We start from the raw sequence: 14,476 nt of genomic DNA, 5'->3' as shown, positions 1-14,476 counted from the left end.
AGTAAACCTGCCCTCCCTCCCAAAAAAACCCAGTCCAGCCTGAATGACCTTGGACAAGTTACCTAACCTCTTATGACTCTGTTATCTTTTCTGTGAAATAGGGATAAATAATAGCATCTTGGCCCTTGGGGTTGTTCAACAAGATAAACCAAGCAAAATGCTTAGACAGTGTCTAGCCCATAATGAATGAGCTGTAATAAAAGCTCTTGTCCTTGATGTGGCTGTAATTATTATTGCCTACCCACCTCTAGGGCTTGTGGCTGGACTTCAAGACTGAACAATGAAGTTGTACAAACATCAGCTACTGCTGGTCTCACACTCCTGCCAAGAGCTCCTCCCTGCTCCCTAAAAGGCCAGGGACTTCCTTAGGGCCGTGTTGGGGTGAGAGAGGCCTGGATTCCTGGCTAGTGGGAGGCATCAAAGGGCAGAGATTTCTGGGGATCTCCCATAACCATTTGCTCTGGGTTTCCCGCCAGGCCCCCTACCTTTTGGGGAGCAAACAGCAGTGCTCTCCCTGCTAAGCCTACGCGATAACGGGGGTGGGTGCATAACCTCGTGCAACTCAAAATAGATGCCCAGGTGCTGCCTGGGGTCACTACCTGTGTGCCCTTCACCTGCTTGAGCCTCGGTTTTCTCGTCCAAGAAGAGAAAATATCAGTATCTTAGTTGTTGAGAGGAGTAAGTGAGCTAACACTCGGCACAGTTACCGTTCTTCAAATATTGGTTAACGGCAGGCCCTGGCCCTGGCCCTCTGCGGTCCGGCCCACCCGGAGCACTCCGCCACAGCCAGGGCACGGCGTTTAGGACCCTCCCGGTGAGCCGGTACCGCGAGTCCGCACGGTGCGCGCGTCAGGTAGCGCGGGAAGCGCGGACGTCAGTGAAAGATGAGCCCTTTCCTGGGTCCGGGGATAGAGGAAAGGTGTCCCGGGGTGGGGAGACACCATCCCCATCCCAGTTGGAGCCGGGTTAAGAATTCCTCCAACCCACTGTGATTCTCAGTCACCCGGCCTCTCCAAACGCGTCGGGAAAACGAACAGAAGAATTAATACCTTAAAAACTTTTTAAAAATTGTTACGGCAAATCCCTTTCTGGCGTCCTCCCAGAGGCCGCTCCCTGGGCCGGCGCGGCGGCCGGGGGCCCCGATCCGCGTGCGCGCAGCGGCGCCTAGTGGCGAGGGCCGGGCGCGGGCGGGATATCCGCTGAGCCCCTGAGCCCCGTGCGCCCGGGGGGGTGCTGGGGTTGCGCCCCACTGCCAAGATCTTGCTGCAGCCGCAATCTGGGTCAGGAGAGGAAGTCTAAGGAGGCTCAGTGGCCACTGAGACGAGAGGACGACTTGGAAATGCGTCCCTCCTCCCTCCATCACTGCAGTTCTCCGCTTCCGAGTTCACCATTCACGCCAGTATTCCAGCTCCACAAGGAGTCCGGCTTCCTTCCGAAAGGTGCAAGGAAGGGCGGATAGGTTCTGCCCCAAAGGACGGCGTGGCACTGATCACCTCTGCCGGGGCGATGGCTAGCTACCGCGCAAGTGAGGCCACAACTCCATGCCTGAGGTCCCAGATCCTTCCGCCAGACCACAGCGGCTCAGAGAATGGGCCCAAAATGTCCCGCCTCGGGTGGAGTCGAAAGAGCTGGGGTCTTCGGGTGCGACTCGCCCAGCTTCGCGCCCCCTCGTGGCCGGCCAAGGACGCCCCGAGACAGGGTCCTGGGGGTTATCGCAGAGGTGGCGATTGATCACCAACCGGATTGGACAACCGCAGCGGGACCCGGGTGACCGGCCCTGTCCTCCTGGAGCGCGCGGATCCCATCCCTCCCGGGGCAGCCCGGATCCTCCCGTGAGGTGAGGCTGTGCAATCCGCGTGGGGCTTGCTGGAAACCCATGTGGCATCCTCGGCGAAACTGTTCAAAGCATCCACCTGGGAGTCAAGCCCTCGCGGGAGGGTCTGGACCCTAGTCCAGAGCGGCTGCAGGAAACAGGCGCTGCCCCTCTCTGGACGTTAGCGGGAGGCTGTGAGCGTCTGTTTCGAGATTCAAGATTTCTGAAGAGCCAAGAACGCCGACTGACGCATGGAGCCACACGCAGGACCTGGCCGCTGAGTTTTCCCTCCTTTATGACGTTGACACTCGTCAATCCCTCAACACGCAGGTTGTCCTGATTCACTATTGAAAGCAAGGAAACAGAGTCAAAGGAGATCTCGGTTTCTGTCTCCCTCGGCTGATTTCAAGTGAAAGTCTAACGCTGAGCAAGGGTAGGCAAGGGACAGACTGAGGTACACAGACAGGGAAGCAGGAATTAGAACACGGGCGCTCTTGCTCAGGCAACTGCCCCGACAGGGGTGGAGACAGCTGTCTCCCCTGCCGTCTCCCCCTGGCTTGCATGGGTAGGGTTGTCGCAAACCTCTCTAACCTCCCCAAAACCTGCTTCTCCATTGGACCACAAGGGCACCGACTGTCACCAGGTGCTCCCGAGGCCAGAAAAGGTGGCCTCCAGCAGGCCACAGGACTAGCACGGGAGGCGGGGCCCCCACCTTTCCCCTCCTCTGCTGCCTTGTCCAGCATCTTTTCGTTTGAGACTCTGTTCTAGCCACTGGTCCCTGGCCTTGTAACTTGGGGTCCAGTCCTTTAAGGAGCTCCCTGGGGTTGTCAGTGGTGATCCCCCTGGGAACCTAGGGGCAGCTTCTGAAACGCTGGCATCCCTTAAGCCCCTGTCTCAGGAACTTAATTGTCTCTTTTTAGTCCCTCCCCATTTTCTGGACTCTGGGGACTGGGTGAGGACTTAGAAAGGACATCATGGTCACTTGAGGAGAGAAGGAAACTAGAGGCTTTTTCTCTTGGCTGCTGCAGCTCTCTTTGAAACCTGGGGAGGATGCAGGGGAGACCGAAGAACTCTCACCTGTATCGAGTATTAATTTAAAAGCCTGTTTGCTCACATCCACGATCTCAGTGAAGAGCACAAGCTGGTGTGGAAGGAGTCATGATGCCTATTTTCCGGATGAGAAAACTGAGGTTCAGAGAGGTTACACAAACCACTCTCACCTCCTGGCCGTGCAAGCCATGGTCACTCCACCAGGAGCCCCGGTACGGTCCCGCCTCTTCAGCCCCCTCCCCAGCGTCGCCAGGCACCTGCCTTCAAGCCAATGAGAAAAGGCAGAGAAGAGCCCCCGCAGGCGGACGGGGGCGCCCAAACCGTTATAGCTGGCGAGGCTCATCGAGGCGGCCTCACACAGTGTAACTCCGGAGCTTGCTTCGAACCCAATTGCCCACCATTGTCCTCCAGGCCACTTTTTCCGGCCTGAGGTCTCTCCCCACGCCCTCTTTCTTCTTTCCGGGTCGCCTCCTGGTGACTCGAGCCCCGGGTTTAGGACTAAAAGGCGGTGGGCGGCCTCACCGCGGCCAGTGAGCGGGAGAGCAAGCAGGGCCCGCTGGGCGGCCGGGATGCTCCGGGGCCGCGGCCGAGGCTCGGCACCTTCGCGTTGCTAATGTGGGCGACTCAGAGCGGCTCGGAAACCTCCGGGGGTGCCCACAGAGCAGCGCCTACGCGGGCGGATGAAAAAACCAGAGCCCAAGCTCTCTTCGCAGCCAGCAAGGCGGCCCGAAGGCCCTGGCCCAGCGACCTCTGCCTCCCCAGCTCTGCCCAGCCTGCGCGGAGCTAGGCGGGGACAGAAGAGTGGACAGGCGCTGGAGCTTCCGAAGAGGCCCATAGAGAGGATCAGGCTGCCCCCCTCCCACGGAGACCCGCTCTCGGAGCAGCAGCAAACCTGTCTCGGCCCCGGCGGCCTTTAATAACTGGCAACCGCAGGACGGCCTGGCTGCCCCCGGGGTGAGGGGAAGGAGCCCTCCAGTTCGCGCCCCGCAGCTGCCCGCCTCCCCCGCCACACTCCTATTCCGGGCCCCTATTTGGACACCAGGGGGTTGGACACACCATGCCTCACTCCCCTATTTGCGTTCCCCCGGTGTCTGCGTGCGGGGACACGCCGTGCATTCCGCTTCCCCCAAGGCCGCGCGGAGCCCTCCGCTTCGTGGCCAGCCCCAGGTGGCTGGAGGAGAAGCCGAGAGTGGGGTCTGAGGGGACCTCCAGGGACCTGCAGTCTGCTGAAGCCCGCTTGGGCCTTCGAGGCCTCCGCGCTGGGTTCGGCGTGTCCCCCCCGCCGCGAGCGGAGGCCCGGAGAGGCCGGACCGCAGCCGCCCTCCGCTTAGCTGGGCCGCCTGCGGCTCGCCGTGGGCTGCGCAACAAAGGGTGGCATCGCGGCGGCGCGGGCAGGGACCTCATTGGTTCAATATTAGCTTTTCATTCCAGTCTATTGTGCCCATCTGAGATAATATTGACTCTGAGGTGAGAGCCCACAGACGACAGGGCTTGTCTAACACTTCGCGGCAGGGCGCTCCAAGGGAAGGGAATCAGAAATGGAGAGTTAAAGAGATTGCAAATAAAAGCTGCTCGCACGGCGGCGCGCCCCGGAGCCGCGGACAGACGGGCCGCCTGCGCTCCCCGCGCCGTGCGCCCGGGCCTCCACCCGGAGCTGGGGGTCCGTAGAGGGTCTCAAGCCCCAGAGACCTCTCTAAGGAGGGGCGCTGCGCGTTCCCATCGAAAACAGCGGTCCTTTAACACACACTCCCTTCTTCCAGGCAATTGATTTTGAGGCTCCGTTTCCAGGTAACTCTGGAGCAAAACTAATTCCCAAACACAGTTTTAGTTCGCCAGTAAACCAACGGCGGCCACTGAGATATTTTCCCCTTTTAAACGATGCAACTCTTTAGGGTAACTTCTCTGTCAAAGTGTTTCTCCCATTTCCCCAGCATAAAAAGGGTAAACACACGCGGCAATTATCATTAAGCTGCATTACTTGCGAGTGCGCGGTTAATATCAAATTTCTAACTGTACGTTTTGCTTTGCTTTGAACCATTTCCTTGCAGCCCATCCGCGGGTTTCTTAACTGCCTTTCTAACCGCAGCTTTAAAGGGCCTCTGGAACGTTCAAGTCTTGCATATAAAGATTCGTTTCAATTTCCAAATTGCTTGTAAATGCCTGCGTTGGAAAATGGCACTTTAAGTTGTCTTACGTGTCTGAGACAGAACACTTGGGTTTAGCTCGCGGGACCAAACGCCATATGCTCGGGGCTTGCAGTGAACGTGGGGAAAGGAGCCCTCGGCTCTCGTTTACGAAATTTGTGCCCCCTCCCCCCGTGGAGTCTGACCTCTGTAAGAGATAATGTGTTAACTGTTACTCCAATAAGGAGCTGGTCGTTTGGAATCTTTACGTCCACCCCATGACACGTGGGCGCATGGGGAAGTGGGACGGGGCAGGGAGCAGGGTGGCGACACCAGCAACCGGGGAACCGTTGTGCACGTCCCTCCTTCCTCTCAGGCGTCCTGTACCGAGCTGGGGCCGGGCGATATGGAGCTTCCAGCCCCTTGGTTATTTCAGAGAAGGACATTCTGTTTAATATATGCGATGTATAGTATATTTTACATATATGGGCCGTTTGTGTTATTTATGATTTAACATATAATATGTATTATACGGTAATCTTATTGTATACTGCTATTTAGCATATATTTAACATCTAGCTCCTATATTACGTTATACTACTTAACATATAATGAGTTTTATTATACATTACATGTAGTATTGTATGTAGTCCATACATGTAGTACTACATATATGCAGTATTGTGTGTTGTACATAGTTCTGGGTATATATGTACTTATACATATATTTAATTCTTCCGTGTGTGTGTAAAAGTATTTGGGGAGCCTTTAACCTCCCTGCAAGCACATATCTGATCGTTTTAATGCAACGTCATAAAGTCCTGATCGAAACCACTTTGACGACAGCTATGTCTTTATAACAAATACCTGCCATCCATTTCGGCTCCAGGGAAAGGTGGTAACTCTGTGTGAGGGACAGCAGGTCCCCTCTGGAAGGTGGTTTTCCAAATACCCATTCCCTGGGGACAGAGGAGCCAACGTCCTGGACCAGACGACGGCGGCCTCCTGTCTTTGCTTGTGTTGAGGTGGTGGTTTTGGTTTTGAGTGAGGCTGTTTAGAGGCTCCGATGGTCCCTAAACTGATGTCATGAATTAAAAATGAATTTGGGGGGTGAGGCATATGCTCGGTTGGGGCGTTGGGAGAGCAGCGGAGGCCTTTCACCCGCGGTTCTGGGCTCCAGACGCCGACTGACCGGCTGGCCTCGGCGCCGGTGGCGGGCGCGCAGCGGCGCTCCGGGCTCACGCAGGTCGGTCGCTGCTCCAGCTCGCTGCCGCCCTGCCCTGCGCTAGGGAAAGCTGTCGGTGGCTTGGAGCACTTGCAGATCAGGCGGTCTCCACTACAGTCCGCTTCTAATATCGAATAAGAGCTAAAAGAAGCAGGCAATCGGGAGCTCCCGCAGGAGGACAGAAACCAGGTGGGCCCGGGGAAAAGAAAGTCGGGATTTCAGATGTCCTCACGTTATCGCCCCTTTAAAAGGCAGGAACCGCACAAGAGATCCAGCTTTGGGAGAGAAAAAGAGAAAGAAAAAAATTTTTTAAAGACATTCGAAATCAGGTATGGCTGACTAAAGCTCAGAAGTGAGAAACGCCCTAACTTCATAACCAGATGAACAGGAGGTGGCTACTTCCGAGGCCCGGGAGTCAAGGGAAATTGAGGTGGGAGTTGGGACGGGAGTGAGGGCGAGAAAGACCTAGCCTAGGGGCAAGAGGAGGCAGAGGCCACCAGGGTGCGGTGGACTGGTGGACTGTTTATTCTTAAAAGCAACCACCTCCCGGCCCCCCCACCCCACCCCACCCCACCCCACCCCACCCCAAATGGCTACCCGGTGAGCGTCTTGTGGAACAAAACAGTGAAACTGGGCTAAAACCTCCCCAAGAGAGAGCTCCCTCCTTCCAGCAAAACCCTGCTCTAACTGGTGCAATCCCCAGCCTTGGGGGAAGGTTTTGTGGTCATAGGAGTGCATGCAAGCTGTGCCCTCCCAGCTCTGTCCCTGATGGGGCTGCTGGGTATCAGCTAAGGTGACCTGGGGTCAGGGAAGTGAGAGAACATTTTGTTGCTAAAAATAAAACAGCCACCCCCTCTGCTCCCCCATGGCTGCAGTCTCCATGTCTGAACACCCGAAGGATGCCAAGCTTTCCAGACAAAGAGTGGATGACAGTGCCAACCATGTGCATGGGGGTCTCCCCGAGATGGGCTTCGGCACACCTGGCCCGGCTTTAGTATGTTCTCCATCCAGGTGATCCATCTTGCCCATGTCCAGAATGGTGGAAAACTTTATCCTAATTGTGTAAGCATCAGAGTTCCATATATCTGCCCCTTGGGCTGAGCCCCCACGATCCTGGTTTGAAGGGCAGCTGCTCAGGGTGTGCTGAGAACAAGACAGGATCTACTTCATTGCTCATTTGCCACCAGGGCATCTTGCACGAGAGACAGGCCATTTCTAGCACTGATAGCACCTGTACAGATACTCTGCTAAGGCTCTATCTTATCCTGGCTTCTCAGCAATCCCTTGAAGTATTCCCAGTCTCTTCCCCTTTCCAGATGAGAAAAACTGAGGCTCTGAAATGTTAAGGGGCCACCCACGCTCACACACACACAGAGCTAGTAAATGAAGGAGTCTGGATTCCAGCTCAGCTCTGTCTGACTTCAACAGCTTCCTGCCTGCATCTCTTAGTTCCTATCAACATGCTCCCTTTTCCCCAGTAAGGAAAAATACACACACACACCACAAGAGAGGAAAGAGATAACACTTTGCTCTGAGTCCCCCCAAAAGTCGATGACTATAGGATGCAGAGCCTGGATCCCACCTTCTCTCCAGTGCATTTATTCCAAAAGAGAGAATAATACGTGGGTAGAATGTATGGTTTACAAAGAGCTTGCTCACCCCTCCCTTCAGTCCCCGTTCCCACCAATCCAGGGAGGCGGATTCTACCGTTATTACCCCAGATAGAGAGGCAGACACAGGCTCAGTAAGGTCGAACAACATGTTCAGAGCCCAGTCCCTGTGTGCAGAGCCCTGGCACCGGCCCGGGCTGGCCCATTCCAAACATCCCGGCTCCACAGATAGCACATATGGGACCACTTACCCAGTGGAGTTAGGCCTTGCGCTCTGTTGTGAAATTCTAGGTTGTTTTCTCTTTAAGTGTTCCTGCAAATATTCTTTCAGGATTCAAAACCTTCTCTTCATTTATGCCTCTCTTCTATTCATTCTTTCTCCACGTTATGTACCCATCTGTGTTGCAGGGCCGTCAAGGAAACAGGAGAAGGCATTGCCCCTTATCTGTGTTCCGATGATATTCAGAGACCGTGGTGTATAGATTCTATCTACAATTGTATCCTTTGCTCTATTTACCATTTGCCTTACGTGCATCACTAATACTGAAAAGTGTGATCAAAAGAGTTTAAAATTATATATGTGGGGGGCTTTTTCATGAGTTTAATAGTATTTTTAACCCTTGCATAAATAATATTTTCTCTTTGCTAAGATGCACAGGGAAGGGTTTGAGGTTGGAGGAATCTTGTGCTCAAATCGTTCCACATCCAAAGGGACAGCCCAGAATCTAGACAGGAAATAGCGCGAGGGGGTCTCTGACCTTGAGATGATGTACCAGGTCCCCTGCCACCAGCAGGAGCCTTGCCCGGGGGAAGCCGGTCTCAGCTGCCGGATGGCCCGGCCTCCATCCCCATGCGCATCCTCAACCTCACCTGTTCACGCTCCACAAGTCACGGCCCACCCTCCCATGAAGCAGCTTTAGTTTTTCTCATTATTATAAAATTATATGTATATCTTTATATTAGACCAGAATGTGTATAGAGGAAAGTAACAGTCACTTAAATTCTCCCTAGTCGGAGGCCACCACTGTCAAATATTTGGGAATGATAACTTCTGAAACCTCGGAAAAGAAAAGAAATTAGATTATGCCCACACATTTTCGTTGTTGTTCTAGTAAATAAAGAAAGGAAAGAAACAAGCTATGTGGTTCTGTTTACAAGAAGCTCGTAACGGGATATAGAATTCAGACCGTGGTTGCGTCTGGGAGAGAATGGGCTGGAAGGAGGCATGAGAGAACTTTCTGGCGTGCTAGAAATGTTCTATATCTTGATTTGGGCAATGGTAATACGGATGTATACAATTTCCAGAGCTCGTCCAACTTAAGACCTGTGTGTTTTACTGTAAAATTTTATACCTCAATAAAGCAAGGGAAAGAATCTTGGACAAATATTATAGCAAAAGACCAAACTGGGGAGGCAGACAAGAACCAAATGACTGGGCTAAAAGGCATGAGCTGCTGAGCTAAGACAAGCCACACACAATGCCTGGAGCTCTGTGGAGAGGGAAGCCAGGCGTGGCCCCCCATATACCAGCCTGTCCCAGCATCCCCCCTTTACGGGCCTGCAGGTAAATCCTGGAGAGCTGAATGCTTCAAAGGGTAATCTTAAGATCCTACGGGGGCCCAGCATCTGCCAGACTCTCTCCTCTTTGACGCTGTTACTCTGCCACGGTGGTAGTGATGCACTGCATTTCCTGATAGGGGTAGGGGTCCCTTGGAGCCTAACAAAAATCTGTGCTTGAGTCCGGAAGGGAGCTAGAAGGCGTTAACTTTCAAATAGATTATGTTCCAAAAGTTTCTTTCTTAGTCACTGTCTGGGACTCAGAATATTGCCCCCCATGGAAACAATGTTATACATGGTAATCAAGGTTCCAAGTTTCTTCCCCACCCTCCCCTCCCAAAATCTATTAAAGCCCTACTCATAAAATATAGAATTTTAAGCACAGTAGGAACATAAGTGTTGAATTATAGTGGTTGTGTGCCATGAAAAAGAATGAGAGGAAAGCAATATCCTTTTTTTTTTTATCCCCCCAAAAATATACCTGCTATCTGCCATGTTGCACTATGTCAGCATTTGGGATTCAAAAATGAAAAATGTCAAGATATCTTCCCTCAAGCAGCTCACTGTCTCGTAGAGGAAGACTGCCTTCTAAATAAGTACGTGCGGTCAACTCTTACAGGTGCTGGGATAGAGCTGGTCATAATCAAACCAAAGAGGAAAAGGGAAGTGAATGCTGGTTGCCGAAGGAAACATTCTCAAGCAGGGAGAGTCGATGGGATGAGGAGTCAATGAAGACCTGCAGACAGATCTAAGGGGTCACGGGGCGCTTTGAAGCGCAGTGGCCCTGGATCTGCTTCTCCTTCACAAGGTCTGTCCTGCCTTTTCACTGCTGGCAGAGCATTCCGGTTTGACTTCTCACACATGGCTGGGGTTGGGTGGCTGTTTTGACTTCCAAAATATTTGAAGGGAGTAGAGGTGGGCAAAACTTTGCAACTGAGGGGCTGGCCCTGTGGCCGAGTGGTTAAGTTCGCGCGCTCCGCTGCAGGCGGCCCAGTGTTTTGTTGGTTCGAATCCTGGGCACGGACATGGCATTGCTCATCAAACCACGCTGAGGCAGCATCCCACATGCCACAACTAGAAGGACCCACAACGAAGAATATACAACTATGTACCAGGGGGCTTTGGGGAGAAAAAGGAAAAAAAAAATAAAATCTTTACAAAAAAAAACAACTTTGCAATTGAAGAAAGAGAAAAGGAAAGAAAATTTCCAAGCTATGTAAACCTAGGAGAAGGATTGTCAGAGGTAGATTTGACCCAGTCGTGAGGGAGGAAAAGGCATAAGCTCCACCCCAAGGGAAGAAAGAAAAGGCCATCCCCACACTGGCCACCAGAGGGTGACACTGGCTCAGGACAGCTTGGTTGCTGTCTTGAAAACAGTGGGATTGGGAGGCCCTGTGCCCTCAGAACCACTTAAAGTCACATATTTATAGTATTTGGGGAGCATTTATTCATTCAACAAATATCGTGTATTCACCATTTATAAGGAACTTTGCAATTGACCCGCAATTAACAGTCTTAAAAGATAAAGTAAATTACCATCCTTGCCCTCAAAGACTAGTTGGGGAACTAGATAACTATTATTTAATGTGCCCAGACATAAAATCTCCTATATTTTTTCCTCCTGATGCTGTTCTCATCAGTAAGTCAAAGGTAATAACAATACAGGATCTTCTGACCTCACACAATTGTTCTGAGGACAGAATTCAAATAGGGAATAAAAACGCCTTTGTAAAGGGCAGGCGTTAGACGAGCATTAATTGTTAAAATGGTTTTCAGCTATGTCCGCCCCTTGCCGGTCAATTTTTCATTCAACAGGTTTTTATTGTGCACTTCTGCTGAGCAGGCACTGTTCTGGGCACTGGAGACACAGCCAGGAGTGAAAACAGACAGACTCTCTGCCCTCGTGGAGCCGACACTCCCCAGCAGGACAGTCTGCTGACATGAGTGAAAAAACTCATCAGCCATGTGAGAGAGGCAGAAAGCTTAAGGCTGAACTAAGCTATCTATATTCACTGTTAGGAATGCTGAAAAATTGGAAACAATGTAAACGTCCCTTAATAGGGACTGGTTAAAAAAAAGCTATGATGCTTCCATGCTACCGAAAACTGCATAGCTCTTAAAAGATAGAAGTAGCATCTGTATGTAGTGTTATGGAAAGATCTCCAAGACCTGTTAAGGGAGGGAAAAAGCAAGGTCCAGAACAATGATTCCATTAATGTTTAAAATAAATACTACCTGTTTGTGTGTTTTATTCACACGCTAATATATAGTTACACATGAATACTTAAATGTATCTCAGAGAAAAGTTCTGGAAAGATACACAGCTGACAATTGTGTTACTTCAGGAGAGGAGAGGGGAACTGGGGAGGGGTGGTGTGGACAGGGCACTTGTACTGACTACCGTGTATACTTGACTGTTTAATTTCTGACAATGAGAGTGCATTCATGTATTGCTCGTGTAATTAAACAAGGAGACACATGCATGTGGGTGCAATTAATTGAGTTATAGCAATATGATTGTGGATGACAATTGTTACTCTTTTAATCTCCTTTAATGTTGTTTTAATATGTCTATAGGGAGATATATACACATAGATTTGATGATGCCAAAACATAAAAGGTGGAATTAAAACACGGTGTCCTGGCTCAGAAATCTTGCCTCTCCCCACCCTACCAGCAGTTTATGGTGAAGCCTTTTTTAAGAGCATCATAGGATCTTGGATAGAAATCCTTGATCTCCCAGTTCTGAGGCACATGTAATTATTTCACAGTTAAGTAGCCTCGAGGATCTTTGCAATAGATATGACTTCATTATGGGAGCTTCATGCCTCTCCCAGCAGTAATTGAGCTCTGGCTGGAGCCAGTGGGGGGGCTCTGGTATGTGATGGGTGGCCCCCAATAGGGTCCCTCTGGTTTCCAAACCAAGCCAAGGCCTTAGCTTTGGCTGATCTCTGAAAACCAGCTCATGCATCCTGCCCAAATGTCTGTGACCCTGGGCAAATCTTTGCTGCTTCTGGGTCTCCAATGGAGGCAGTTGGACTGTATGGCTTATAACATCATTTCCTGTCTCAAACTTGTGATTTCGATTATGGCAAGTTGTTACAAGAGGAGACCACATTTTTTCCCATGCACTTACCATGTGCTAGTGGCAAACAGAGAAGCAGAAAGCTTAAGCCAAATTCTTGGGGATGTTGAGGCTGGACTCAGCATAGAAGTTTGGAGATCCTCCTCAATTTCTCTGCAGTCTCTGGCTCTAAATCTCTTGGATACAGCTGGCCTCTGTTCCTCCAGCCCCTTTGTTCTGAAAATAAAGCTCGTAGAGGCCCTAGCCATGCTAGATGGCTTCAGATCCTGGAGACTAACCCACACCCATGTTACAATAGGGAAAAAGAGTCTCAGGGTGGGAACACGGATAGCCTGAGGTCAGGGTGAGTTCTAGAAAGACTGGAGTTGGGACCAGGGGTCCTTATAGCCAATCCACTGATTCAGCAAACTTCTGCTGAGCCTGCTCTTTGCCAGGCACTTTGCCAGATTGTGGGAGCACAAGTGTGAACCAATCAACCACGGGGCTTACAGGCTGGGGCTTTAGTGGTTAGAGGCCTTTCCTGAGCAGGACAACATCCTCCATCAGAGAAGCTTCAGGTCTGTGCTCTTCTCCGGGGCCCCCCAGAGAATGGGCCCAACCGGTCTTAGAAGCCAAGAAGCAGAAAGCTGCTGGAGGAAGCCCAGGCATCCTAGACATTGACTCAGGGCCTAGAGGAGGAAGTCATCCTAGACTGTGCAGAAAACATTAATGGGATCATATTAGGTATTGTTCTGGAACTTGCTTTTTCCCTCCCTTCATGGGTTTTGGAGATCTTTCCATAATATTACATATGGATAGCTAGTGCCGAGCTATCTCGAGACTATGGCCAATCTCCAGCAAGAGGGAACTTGCTTCCTTGGGCTGAGGATGTGTGGACGTTCTCTCAGAGGAGAAGAGGCAGTGTGGCAGGAGCAGAGAATTAGCGCCAAGTGACCCACCCTCTCATCCTCTCTCCATACCTCCTAGCTGTGTAACCAGGTAAATGGCTCAACCTCCTGAGCCTCAGTTCTTTCTTCTGTAAAATGGGAATAATAGCAATTGCACTGGGTTTTCTCCCTTCAAGAGATGATTCTGGAGATCAAACGACCTGGAAAAGTAAATTAGAAAGCACTTTAAAATACAAGCTGATGTTGTACCTTTTGAAGCGATGCATCTTCTTGCTTTCCCCCTCTACGTCCCCCACCCCACCAGGAACACCCTTTGCCACGAAGCTGTGTGAGGTTTCTCAGTGTCCGGAGGGCAGGAGCAGTCATGGAGGCGGCGGAAGGAATCCCTGGCCTGCTCACTCGTCACGAGCAGATTCTCTCACAAGATTTTCCTTACGAGGCGAGTAGGCAAGCTGGCACTGGCGGAGCAGCCCCTGCAGAGGGGACTGGGGAGGCCCCATCACTGCCTTGGGTTTAGGCCCCGCCCCGAAACCCATTAAACCAACGCGTCATATGCGGGCTCCTCCGAGCCAAGAGTCCTGGCACATGGGGTGTTCGCAATCTGAGAGGTGGCAGCAAGTGGTATTTTCAGGGCGCTTATGGGCTCATTTAGGGGAGAGGCGCTCCCTGGGTCCGTGGGCTCCTTCACAGAGAGAAGGGACTCTTGAGGGCAGCAGGAGCCTGGGCATCAGGAGATACAGCGTCTCTGGTCCTCACGTGCTGTCACCTTGGGCAAGTCACCTCACGTCTCTGGGCACAACGGACAGATGTACATTGTTTTTTATTATAAAAGGGACACATGATCGTAAAAAATGCAAATGTGGCAGAGGAGGAAAAAGTCAGTGAGGGTACCTCTCCCCTACCATTGACAGTCTGCCGCAAAAATTTTTCTCAATATACAAATAGCTATGGAAGCTTCTTAAACAGAAAGTGAGAGCACAAAGATGCATCATTCTCTTGGACTGTCCTCTTTCAGTGTATGAGTCTGCCTCGTTCCTTCAACCAAGTGCATGGTATTCCAGCATCTGTTGGACCATTTGGTCACTATTTTACAGGGTAAATTCTCTGAAATGAAATTACTGGATCA

The 14,476-nt window shown here is 51.4% G+C and overlaps 1 protein-coding gene across 1 annotated transcript in view; it reads left to right on the top strand.

Annotated features, from left to right (window-relative positions):
- The window catches only part of LOC124235251 (putative protein TPRXL), a 43,310-nt gene that overhangs the window by 4,403 nt on the left and 24,431 nt on the right, over positions 1-14,476 (top strand). The gene's annotated exons all lie outside the window — the stretch shown is intronic.

This window comes from Equus quagga, chromosome 2 (assembly GCF_021613505.1).
Source record: "Equus quagga isolate Etosha38 chromosome 2, UCLA_HA_Equagga_1.0, whole genome shotgun sequence".
In the NCBI taxonomy this organism is placed as follows: Eukaryota; Metazoa; Chordata; class Mammalia; order Perissodactyla; family Equidae; genus Equus; species Equus quagga.
Note: the sequence above shows the minus strand (reverse complement) of the source record. Positions and strands in the feature narration are given on the sequence as shown.